At 39.0% G+C, this 13,446-nt stretch overlaps 1 protein-coding gene across 7 annotated transcripts in view; it reads right to left on the bottom strand.

Annotated features, from left to right (window-relative positions):
• The window catches only part of LOC132400639 (kelch-like protein 29), a 436,778-nt gene extending 424,319 nt beyond the window's left edge, over positions 1 to 12,459 (bottom strand). For 2 of the 7 annotated variants that reach the window (XM_059981820.1, XM_059981810.1), the window contains exon 1: positions 11,620 to 12,459. The gene's annotated coding sequence lies outside the window, so the exon portion shown is untranslated. Of the gene's footprint in view, positions 1 to 11,193; positions 11,309 to 11,619 lie in introns of those variants that run through there. The other 5 variants (XM_059981812.1, XM_059981815.1, XM_059981818.1 and 2 more) reach the window with 5 other exon arrangements.
• Between the last annotated feature and the right edge of the window lie 987 nt (positions 12,460 to 13,446).

Below are 13,446 nucleotides of genomic sequence, written 5' to 3'. Positions count from 1 at the left end.
TCACTTGATATGCATATTGCAAAATTATTTTATGTCCTCAAGCAACACACACAAAATGCTGGAGGAACTCAGCAGGTCAGGCAGCACCCACAGAATCGACATCTCAGGCCACAACATTTCTTCAGGACTGAGAAGGAACGGGGAAGACAACAGAACGAAAAGGTGGAGGGTAGCCAGAAAATGATGGGTTGGGTTCGGGAAGGTCAAGGGCTGGAGAGGAAGAAAGCTGATAGGGGAGCAGAGCAAACCATAGGGGAAAGTGAAGGTCAAGGGGACCAAGGGGAAGTGACGGGCTGGTGAGAAGAGGTAAAAGGTTGGAGGGGAATAGAGGCGGCGGCAGGGGGGTGTTTTTTTTAAACCTGAAGGAGAAATTAGTGTTCATACCATCAGACTGCAAATTACCCAGACAGAGTACAAGGTGCTGCTCCTCGACCCTCATCTTGGCACGGAGGCCATAGATCGACATGTCACAACGGGAATAGCAATTAATACGTTTGGCCACCTGGAAGTTCCACTTGTGGCAGATGGAGCGGTAGTGTTCAACAAAGCGGTCTCCCCGTTTACCATTGGGGACCGAGGCGAAGGAGGCACCATCGGAAGCACCGGACTCAATAGATCCCAGCAGATCCGCAGGTGAAGTGTTGCTTCACCCTCAAGGACTTTTTGGGACCTTGCATGGAGGTGAGTGAGGTGCATGGTTAGGTATAGCACTTGTGCCACTTGCCACAGGGGAAGAGAGAGACTAGTGGGGAGGGACAAATGGACTAAGGAACTGGAGATGGAGTGATCCTGTGGAAAGTGGAGTGGGAAGGTAAAAATGTTTAGCCGTGGAATCCCCTTGCAAAAGTTGCAGAGGCTGATGGGGTCATAGATAAGGACAACAGGAACTCTTACCACTACTGAGGCAGCAGGAAGATGGAGTGACTACAGATTATCAGGAAATGCCGGTGAGGGAAGCCCTGTTAGGTTCCACACAGTGCTCAGATCATTTACAAATTTCCTGCTCAGAGCAATGGTTGGTCTCTGCAGCCATAAAAAAAAGAGGGAACATTGTTTATAACATTTGTGAATTGACCCATAACAAGCTCTTCAAGCAAATAGTACTCTTGATAATCTGGACCATGCAGAAATATTTAACCATATTGTCTAAGTACCCAAAATTTCAATAATTATCATTTTAAATCTCAACTGCTCACACTGATGAAGCTAATCCAGATAGCATGAGGTTTCTTTTAAACCTCTTTCAAATCATAATGGCATTTAAACATTGTGCACAATAAATCACAGGTTGTCCTCCACAGACTAAAAATAGAAATGCACAAACAGAATATTGAGCAGAAAGCAAGTTACACAAACTCAACATTTACTTCCAGTGGACTGTATATTTACACACCCATTCTCTGAAATACCACAGATCTCTTGCATACACATGAATAGGTCTCTGCGTTCTGCTGGCAAAATGAATGGAAGACTACCAAAATACATAAACGTGCGCTTCATCATTTAAACACAATGATGAATCACATGAAAACATAAACATTTCCAAAAAGATTCATTATACTATCTAGAGTTTACAGTTCTACTTTATTCATTTAGAAGATCCAGTTTCTGTATGCAATATATTTACAAACAGTACCAGAAAACTCAATAATGGAAAGAATTAAAAAGTCATCTATATTTGCTATGTACATTTAGTTGACAGGTTATAGTTTCATTTTTTCCAAATAATAATTCAATTTGTTATTGTGTGCCATTTATTATTTTCCCCATATGCTCACATATAGGGAAAACAGAATTTTTTGTCCAGATATTAAAAGCAGAGTGCAGGAAATTATCCCCACAGATTACATTGCTTGCTGCAGGGGATAAGAACAGCCATGTAGAGAACACCCATGCTACAACATGGGAAAACAAGTAGAGGACTGGAGCAGATAGGGCTTGGAAGGATTGGAACAAATAGATACAGCATACCATCATAAGTATTTATTTCCATTTGACCAAAAACAATTTTATTAACGTGGTCGGATTAAGAAAAAAATTAAAAAGTATGAATAGTGTGTGTCAATGAAGTGTTGAAATTCCAGCCACTAGAAGTCAGTATAGGAACTTCAAAAATTCCAAAATAGCTGTTAAGAAAAGGGATTGTACTCATCACACATTCAAATACAATTTTTTTTTAATGTGTTCTCAAAAATTGGATATATCCCTTGCTTTTGATCATATTAACAATAGGCTTGTTCAGACTGCTACAATGACTCATATTATATTATATTCTGCGTAACATTGCATACAATCAAATTTTAGAAAAATACCACTTCAATATTTTCAAATAATATCTATAACTTGTTCCATTCTTCAATCTTAAACAATTTTATATTACATAATCCAAATACTATTCATATCAATGAATAGTAGAAATTAATTTGAATAATCAATTCCAAAGAAATACTTGCTGATATCAAAATCCTTATAGCACATACTGTAGTTAGATTTAACAAGACCAGTGTAAAAGGCTTTTCTTGTACTCAGCATCAGAAGAATTATTTCTGTCATTGCTGCGGCCATGTTCAGAGAATGCTTAAAGATGTGAACACAAAAACCTGCAGACAAAAAATGAACTAGAGTACTGAGTCTTATTTTTCCATAGTCCTGGCATCAATACAACATTCTTCAGTTAAGTTTGTTATTCTGGTTCCAGTTCATTGAAATATTACCAAATAGAAAAAAATCTCAACTTCCTTTGAGAATCCCATTACAAGTCATGTTTTATTGGATAGAGAGCAGATACAAATTAGTTTTGGGCTTGAACACATAATAATATCCACATTGCCTGGATTTAAGATCATCGTTATGCACATAGCAAAAGCAATGGCATATTATGCACATTCATGAAGATGTGCATACAGCCATTAGGCTTACAGCATTAGGATATAGGAATTTCTGCTCCTGCATCCCCATTAAAAGGGTTAAGGGAACCCAGTATAAAATTGGAGGCATATGGGAGTTCTCCAGGTTAGTCGAATGATGGTAAAGCCTATCCGTTTGAGAACAGGACCAGGCCTCACAACTCCAGGTTCAGAACAGTTATTACCCCTCAACTATGAAGCTCTTGAGAGGATACCTTCACTCACCACCTCAACACTGAAATGCTCCCAGAAACTATGGACCCAATTTCAATGACTCTTCAACTCATGTTCTCAATATTTATTGTTTCTTTATTAAGTTTCTTTTTCTCTTCTTGTATTTGCAATTTGTTGTCTTTTGCATGTTGGTTGTTTGTCCATTTTTTTGTGTTCGATATTTTATGGATTCTCTCGTGCTTCTTTGTATTTACTGTGAATGCCCACAAGAAAATGAATTTCAGGGTAGTATATAGTGACATATACAGTATGTACTTTGAAAAGCTTGCAAACTGAAGAGGAAATTAAGTCAGCCACAAAAAATAAGCAGAATTGGAGAACTCATCATATTTCCCTTTCCCAAAACTAGGAGCTACATCCTATAACTACATCCACAACATAGAACAGTAGCTTGTTGAGATGGGCAATGTTTGACACCTTCCAAATCTGCAAAGGTCACTACAAGAACACACTCAACCACTGATAACCTTTCAGCAGAGCAGATGGGTAAAATAGAAATAGAACCATCTCTTACTTGCTGTCAATACAGCACCAACCAGGTAATTCTGATTGACAAGACCCAGATAAGAACATACAGAGGAAGGCAACACAGATAAGATTGATGAGAAGTAAGCCAAGGCATGTATTAGGCTGAAGGATCTCAAGTTGAGGTTAACCGTTTAGAGATAGGAAAGAAAATATTTAAAAAATAACAAGAAATCACTGCAGAAATATTTACTTGATATCATAATATTACTAGATGCAACTTTCATGACACAGCATGACTGGTAACATTGCAGTGTGATTATCCAATAATAAAATACTCTGGAGGAACAAGTTAATTACAAGTAAACACCAAGACAGCTGGACAGTGTGCCAGCGATAAGTGCTCAAGTTTTGACATAACAATGAAGTTTGTAATGCATAAATTTGAAATTCACTTCAATTGCTCAAAGTTACTTACTAAAATATTTCAAGTACATTAAAAGTTCAGTGTAAAATTAAATTTGTTAAGCAGAATTGCTGTATAAAGTAAACAGAGTTAATGATGAATATAGCATGGACGTGTATTATTGCAATAACAAATAATACAACATAAAAATCATTGTGAACATTTCCCTTAAGTATAGATAGAACATGGACACAGAAGATTATACAGTATATTGATTTCCATATAAACTTAATGACTATCCCACAGAAATGAAAAATTTGTGGCAGATTGAACTTGAGAGATTGCAAAAATCCATAATTAAATATTTTTATAATACGATGATCTTTTAGTAACACTTGGCCAAGCTACTGAAATCTCCTTGTTGAATTTCTCCTCGGTAGGTCAGTAATCATGTTCACAAATGGGATATTACATTTCATGATATCCATTCCACTGTACAATGTGACAGCACAGAAAGCAGCTTTACAGCCCATCACATCTGTGCCAACCTTATTGCCCATCTACACCAATCTCATTCGTCTGCTTTTGTCCTTATCCTTCCATGTGCTGAATACTTCAATCCAGTTCTGTACACAACTCAACTGCTTCTTCTAGCAGCAAGTTCCAGATCTCAATCATTTTCTGTAAAGACTTTCTTCTCAAAGCTTCCACTTGTGACACTCCTACCAACTGGAAAATGATTCTGACTATCTACCCTAACTGTGTCTCTTATAAACAGAAGTACATCTATTTGGTCACCTCTCAGCCTCCTTTGCTCCAGGTAAAACAAGTGCCGCCTATCCAATCTTTCTCCATATCTAAAGTCCTCCAATCCAGACTGCATCCTGGGGAATCTCCTCTGAACTCACTCCAACTTTACTCACATCCTTCCTGTTACAGTGACCGGAATCACACACGATACTCCAAGGGCAGTCTAAACAGTGATTTTTCCTCTATTTGCAACATACTGTCTAACTTATTTTATTCAATGCATTAACATATGAAGGCAACAATGTCACATGTCTTTGTCACCCCACCAACCTGGGAACTATATGCTTGAACAAGGAAATCCCTCTGTCAGAATCTGCCAATTCCTATACTGCTTCCCAAAATCCGCTAGCTCAGATTTATCAGAAATAAAGTCCATCAGTTAACACTCTGTCCAGCTTCCCGTCTCAGCAATATCCTACTTTAGCCTTAGACAAGCATATTCACTACCTATTATCACCAATTTAGGTGTCATCTGCAAACCTGCATAAAGCCCTACGAGTACACCCTAGTCACAGGCTTCCAATCTGAAAAGTATCTTTCCATCATTAACTTCTGTTCCCTATTATCAAGCCAATTTTGCATCCAATTCGCCAGCTTACCTTGGATCACATGTGCTTTAACCTTTCTGAGCAGCCTACCATGTGGGACTTTGTCAGCTGCATTATTGACTTGCACATTTGCAACGTCTACCTCTTCCAAAAACCCAAATTAAAGTCTTGCTGACTACCCCTGATCAACCCAGCATTTTCAAATGTACAAATCCTTTTGATTTTTTTCCCCCAAAATTTCCCCACTACTGATGCAAGTCTCACTCATCTGCAGCCCTTATCCATCAGGGCCTCAGCTACACCCTCTCTTGATTTCCATAGCAACCTCGTGCATTTAGTTAGGCCTGCAGGGTGGTTATCAACAGGTATTTGTCACATATACATCGAAACATACAGTGAAATATGCACTTGTATTAACAATCAACATATGAAGGATGCTCTGCAGTCTGCCCAGAAGTGCTGCCACACATTCCAGTGTCAACACAGGATGTCCACAGTGTTCAGCAGAAGGACACAAGCAGCAACAACAGAACAAAACAAGTTCAAGTTTAATTGCCAGTCAAACATATGTAAATACCCATGAATATAGCCAAATGAAATAGCGTTCCTTCGGAGCCAAGGTGGAAAAACACAGTATCAACAGTCATACACAGTACAAGGCACATACAATAGTAAACACATAGCCACACAAAAAATATAGCCCAAGTCCTTGAGTCGTGCCCTGTAGATTGATGGTGCAGGATGTGGCTGACAAGAACAAGCCCACTGCAGTCCACCAACGAACATAGTGCAGCTTGTTTTCCACTGAGCCATCACCAGACAGCTGCACTGACAGGAGGGACCAGCCTCCAACTCAGCACAAATGCCCCACCACATCGCCTCCAACATTCCTCTTCTGGGCAGCTTCAAGAGGCAACCTTGTGGCATGAAGCATAATGCAACAACAGAAAAACAAGCCCCCTTCCTACCCTCCCCACACATAGACAGGCCTCCAACTCCAGGACAGGCTGCCTCCATGACTCCAGCTCTTGGTTCCAGACTCACAGACATCAGATTCCTCAGGTCCCTGCCCAGGACTTGAGCTTCAGACCTCAAACTTCAGATTCACCGAGTTCTGGATTGCAAGCTTCGCCAACCTCAAGGTTAATAGCACGTCCCAACTCACCGTTGTGGGTTTGACCAAACTAACCTCTTGCATCACTGACCTTCGATCACTGAGTGCTTCAGAACTCTACTTCCTGAGTCACATGGACTCCTGTTCCGGTGGGTTACAGGCCCTTGTGGCTCCTGACTGACCTGGGGAGCATTGTTCTTCTCAGTACTCAACCTCTGGAATCACTGACCTTTGACCGCAGAGCATTCCAACCTGACCCTTACTGGAACAAGTGGTCTCCAAGCTTTTACAAACCCTATTTCAAAAGACTCACACGTCAGTTGTCATTTTAACTCCACGCATCTGCTGCCACTCAACTTTTTTGGGTCTTTTCTTGTACAACTGAAATCAGATAAAAGGAAGTATTTTGCTAATGGCTATTAGTAATATTATAGTTCTGTAATAATGTTCTCTTGATTGGCATATGCCTCAATTCCATAGCTTGGCAATACAATGTTTTAATATCTACTTTTACAATATTAATTTCACCAAATAAACCGTAACAGCAAGTCAATTTTTAGTGCAAAGTCAAATGGCCAATTTAAAGCTGATGTTATAGTCCTGGATTTAAAGTACAATTGGGCAGACAATATTCACTTTTTAAATTTTAGGGCTTGACGATCTTTCTTCAAACTTGGATTAACATTCTGTGCTGTGATCTGTCAGATGAATACTCAAACCAGTGGAATGCCCTGACAGTGAGAGCCTTACAAACCGTACTCCAATAACGCTGCTCAAACTTTACTCCTCTCTATTGTAAAACTATCCTTTCCCATCGTGTCAACAAAACCCTTTGTGTTCATTCAATTTTTCACCATTTTCATTTTAAGTGCTGGCTATTCCTCAGGTATGATAGGTATGATTGCAGGGCAGTCAACAGCTCTCCACTACTTCTGAGACTATTTGTCAGACAATGACAAGCTACACGACTATCAACAGGCAAATTTTTTTTTAGCAGATATTCATGTTCTCCACAAGATGCGCAAAGCATCAAATAAAGAGCCCTGTGTAATTTATTCCTCCCTAAACCAAGAATATTGAGGAGCAAGTTTCTTGTAGCCTATTACTGTTAATAACAGTTAAATTAGCAAAGATCGATATTTACATTCACTAGGTCATCAAGAAGGGTTTACAGTAGGTGCCATTCAATTACAGCATTCCCAGAAAGGCTTTTATCAAAACAATTTACTACAAAATGATTTGTTCTTCATTTCTATGCTGAGAAGATCCAGGAATGTCAGTGATCATTTCTATTCATCAGTTAGGATTTAATGTTGGTGCTTATGGTAATCAGCACTCTCAAAAAAGATGTATTAATATTTGATTTTGGTAATAATCTGTATGCCTACTAACTAATCCAGTCATGTACTGATCATTATTTTACATTAGCAGATTAAACAGGAATTAATAAACTAATTGGCAGACTGTGAGCATTATGCAATAAAAGTACACATGCCCAAAGTGACACTGATTGATGGTGATCATTACAGCTGTAGTATACTTTGTGTGGAATTGCCCATGTTTTAACCCAAAAACAGACAAATCAAAGTTACGAAGCGTCCTGACAAAGGGTCTCAGCCCGAAACATTGACATTGCTTCTCCCTATAGATGCTGCCTGGCCTGCTGCGTTCCACCAGCATTTTGTGTGTGTTGCTTGAATTTCTAGCATCTGCAGATTTCCTCGTGTTTGCAAATCAAAGTTACTGGTATTTACAGAAGAACTTGAGCCTTCCACAGTACTTGCTCTTCTTTCACCTGGTTCACCAGGTCACAGCTCCCACACACTAGTAAATTATTTGAAACCCAAACTTCTAGACACAGAGGAAGGAATACAACATTTAGGGTATTATTTAAGTAAGTCATACTTGCCGAATCGGAGAATTTATTAACTTTCACCTGGCATTGTGTGCAGCGAAACACTACAGATTCAAATAACAGGGATGAAAATAGATAGTTTCTTAGTTTAAAGTTCTCAAATAATGTTTAGATTATTTAAATTACAAATTTCCTGTTTAAGTGAGAAAATGTTTAATGTCCATGTTAGCGCTTTCCAGTAATAAGGCATAATAAGCCTTCCCCATTCTGAATGTTGTTGTATTCTCCTTGATGAATATAACTGGAAAGAATTATGGTGTAACAAACTGGCCGTGAATCTTGTAAGATGGCTTCCAAACATGAATAATTAAACAGACATCCTTCAGAGACTGCTTCCTCAGCTTATTACTGGGTTTCTAATTTACTTTTAGAAGTTTTTTTTTGCCTACCACTTAAACTTTTCAATGAAAATATTTATAAAACAGTATAAACTGGAATAACACAGATTAAAAATAAATGAACTGTTTCTTTAAGATTTTTTATTGGACCAATTCCCATTTATTGGTAGCCAACTATTTTTATAGAAGTGTCATACAGATCCCAGAAAATCCATTTGAACTTGGTTTTTCAAATCCTCTGCACATCCATGCATAAAGTATTATCGACAGTACAAGTCAGTTAACACATCCAACAATCCTTAATTATATGACACCACTATTTAAAAAAAATGTGAAAATACTGCGATACATCGACTAGGAAAAAAAGCTATAAATGATTCCTCAACATTTGGCAGCATTTAAATAAGTTACACACACTAATCTGTCATAAGATGGCGATATTTCTGTAGATGTGTTGCAACATCTTGTGGTACAACTCCAGAAAAGCTGCTTATTGCAGTTGTATTTCTGAAGCAAAGGCACGATGTACAAAAGATTTAAAACTTCAGTCCTCTATTTCTCTTTCTATGCTTAGCATGGTATTGAAATGTATTGAAAATGACATGAAAGCAAAATATAAATTTTCTCCAAAATTTAAAACTGATGTCATCAAAGCTTAGTTTTCATTTTAGTTTATTGTTAATTCCTGATCTATGAATGGGAGCAGAGAACTCATGGGTTTGCTAATGCTTTCGTATTTTCAATAGATTTTAAAGCTGCATCATTAATATACAGCTTGAATGTGTAGTAATGAGTTGTACCTTTTACCAGTACCAGCCAAGGTTTTGACAGCCAGCAGTCAAATGAAGTAAAAAACCTTTTAAAATTGATAATTAAATTGTAAACAGCTTGGTCAATACAAACTCTGCAATGTCATTTATTTTCAGCTAAAACTAGACGTTTAAACATGTTTATGAAACAATTTAAAGAACTTTAAGGAAAAAAAAGTGTAATAGAAAATAATTCATTTGGTAGATCCATTTCCAATCAATTTCACAGATCCAATTTTCAGGTCTGTATTAGATAGGTGCTTGCACATATTCCTGAATCCACTTCACCGCAGCAATACATTCAAAGAACAATCCTCGTCAAATAACATAGGCACGATGTGTTCTGAAGCCCAAACTGCATGAGGTTAGTTTTGGCATTTCAGCTGCATTTTGTAAACACAAGCTGAATGAAATGAAAAATAGACAGAACCCCTTACATTTATCAGGGGAACTTCTCACAAAAGTATTTTTACCTGTATATCAAATTACACGCACCGAGATCCCACACTCAGCAAGCAATAAATTAACCAGGTTACGCCATCGGGTTCAACTGAAGAAAAGGTGCTCGGCATTCAGGCTCTGTCTCACACCGTCATTATAACTCTACCTCGTAAACTGTGAACGTGGTTATGTTAAACAGACATACAGTAAGTATAGTGCCTAGGGACCCATTAATCCTGCGCGAAATACGGTATTAAATGCACTCTGCTAGAAGTCACCTATTCATCGGTTTCTCTTAGTTAGCAAACCAAAAAAATCACCAATTTGCTACCTGTTTTGCATATTCCGGAGTAAAGGGGATACGATGCACACTTTTGATATCGTCGTGCTGCTAGATTTCATGGAAAATGTTTGATTCGCTTTTCTGCCTGATACCAAGCTCGAGATGTGATTCTACTTGTAAGGTCAGTGAAAAACGTGTGCTCTGAGTAATGGTAATTCTAATGCAGGCGGTACAATAACAGCATTCCAATCTCAAGAGTGGGTTTTTACGGGACGTTTGAGCGGAGGTGACAGACCCGTTTGCTTCTGGCGATGAGAGTAGCGAGCTAAAATTGGTCAGATCGCAGGGTATTTGACACAGACTGTCACCCGATGCCATAATCCGGTACCAGGCTAAGCTTTAAACGATTCTACCCACACCGTTATCAGTAGGGAAAACCGCTTTCCATGTTATCAACACAGAAATACATAAATATACAAATAGATAATTGTAATTAATCACCATGCAACATTACCTCACGCTTCTTGGCTTTTAGAAAAAAAATTCTCATTTATCACTCAGCAAAACAAAATCCTAACTCATACCTTCACTTAAACTGATGCAAACTCTGGCTGGAACGCAATGCCTTTCATCTAATCAAAAATATACAGTCTACTGAAAATCTACAGAAGTACATCAACTTTCCAAAGTTTAAGAAGTTATCAACGCCAAGGAAGATTCCTGGTACTCAACCCTGATCACTTTGTAACACGGCTTGAATTATGTTTATTTAAAATATCGATAACGGTACCTAAAAATATACCCCAGACAAGTAGCGTTAACACCAGACCATGCTAATGATTTTTAAAAGTGGTACAATAAAGCTGTACAAAGTCAATTGCAAATTCCAACTAAAAGAAATAAACATCAAAATAATAAGCTTACCAGCGGTGCTTTCGGCCACTTAAGCAGCTTACTATATCTTGTAGAGCTTCCAGTGCACAACCGCTATAAATCCCAATGTTTAATGTGTCGCTTTCCCTGACGAGCGGCAAGTTTTATACAGCGGGGAGGCGCGCAAGCGCAGCGCGCCCCTTGGAGCTGGGTGTAAACCGAGTGATGCCACCCGAGCCCAACCCAGCCCCAGCCCGCCGATTGGAGGCAGCAGCGCCTCCATCGCTCATCCAGCTCGGAGCCGGAGCAGCTCTCCGTCGCTGACAGAAGTCCCAGCGGCTGCTCGTGACCGTTCAACTTTTAAAATGTCCGGTCACTTTGCAAAGGGGCAAACCTGTTCACTAGAGCAACCTCTCTCCGAAGCACAAGCCCAAGTCGCTGTCTGAAATGACAAATGCGCCGTGCAGCACAGCTTACCTTCACTGGAGAGAGTTTGGAGGTTGCGTCCTTGTAAATTCTTTGCCGTTCTGGCAAGGTTTGCGCTGGGGGGGTAAACGGACAGGAGTCCTTCTTAAAGATGCCCAGTTTTATTTCAGATTCCAGATATCTGAGAATAAACCATTGCAGCGCATCAGCAGACTGCTTTTTCTTTCTTTCGTACCAGATTTTTAGCAGCGAGGTTTTTCGTGTGAGAGCAGACGGTAAATATCTTTATCTTGTTAATTCTTAGCGCTTTTTATTCCTGTTCCCACACCCCCTCCACCCACCGAAGATAAATAAGCGGCTGTTCATTGAATGGCTGTTCGTTCGTCCGCTGGTGGGTGCAGCGGCCGTACTGAGGTCGGATTGCTCAGAGGCGAGCGCCGGCAGCGGTGGAGTCGGAACCGGGTGCTCAGCACCAGCCTTCCCTGCAACTGGGGGGGTGGGGGCGCGCAAGACGCGTGCCCGGCAGCCGGGACTTCGCGCGCACGCGCGCGTCTCGTCCACACCAGGTGTGATCTGGTTCTGCAATATTGGATCCGTTTGAGTGAGCCCCCTGGACATTTTCCTTGGCCGGGAACCATTATCGACAGAGCGCACGCAATAACCTTTTGATTAGAAATGTTTTTAGTGGTAACTTTATTTTATGAAATTGAAATGGCAAGTCAAATATTATTTGCAATTTGTCTTGAATATAACTGGAAGAAAATGAAAGGAAGTGCGAAATAGTGAATAAAAAGGCCAGTTGCCCGAAGCACGCCTGACATACGGATTACAACACAAGCGTTAAGTGCATTGTGTCACGCTGAAGTTCATCAAAGTTGAAACTGGTTTTACCATTCCACCTGCAATTAAAACCCTCGACGCATTAACACTTTAAAGTAATCCACTGTGGCGATGAGAGTGTAATCTGTAATTTATCCCGTGTTCGTGTACAGTTATAGAATGTTCATATGAAATACTGTTTGCACCTTTAAGTATTTTTCCTAGTCAAAAAGTAAACACTTAAATTTAAATAGCTGTCATTAATTTTCTCACACATGGTTATCTTGTACTAAATTCACAATTTGAGGCCATATTCTGATCACAGAAGAAATAATGTCGATGTTCTGGTAACAAGTCATTTTGCCAAATTTCACCTTATTTGTAAAAGTCTGAACTTCATAATGAATCATTATAACGGACGGATTTTGTTGTTTTACGCAGTTTGTGCTTGCATATCATAGGAAAATAAAAGTGATAGCATAAATCTGTAAAGTTTAATGTTTAGGGAATAAAGTATTAATTAAGAGGTCCTTTGGCAAGATTCTTTTTTTCTAATAGAGCAATAATAAGCACTTTCTATAAATAGATTACTAACGAGACATCAAATTGGGTTCATAATTTGCTACATTTATTTATAGAAATTTTCTATACCGACATTATCAGTGAAAATATATTGAGGGCATAGGGTTCATTAATTCAGCTTGGATTAATGATCAATATTTTGCAGACATTGATTGTCAGTGGTGTGCATGGCACCTTCCCCACTGTTTAAGCTACTCTGTGTACTCATAGTTGCCATCTATTAATTTTCAGTTGAGCTGCTAGTTACTTCTTGCCAAGAAATCGTACCTGCAGCTGCTCTGCTTTAAAGCCAGCCATGAGAATTATTTTATAGCCCTAAATTCAACGTTTTACATAGCATTAAAGCCTGCAGATCAACTTGTTAGTTTCCACTGCATGTATTATTTGTAATTCATTTACCTTCTATAATTATCAATTAGCATTTTTAAACAAGAACTTATTTGGGCACACATTATGTAAATGTTACAATGAGTGAAC

The sequence above is a fragment of the Hypanus sabinus genome, chromosome 10, assembly GCF_030144855.1.
Source record: "Hypanus sabinus isolate sHypSab1 chromosome 10, sHypSab1.hap1, whole genome shotgun sequence".
Lineage (NCBI taxonomy): Eukaryota > Metazoa > Chordata > Chondrichthyes > Myliobatiformes > Dasyatidae > Hypanus > Hypanus sabinus.
The sequence above is the reverse complement of the archived record's forward strand: the minus strand, read 5'-3'. Positions and strand labels throughout refer to the sequence as shown.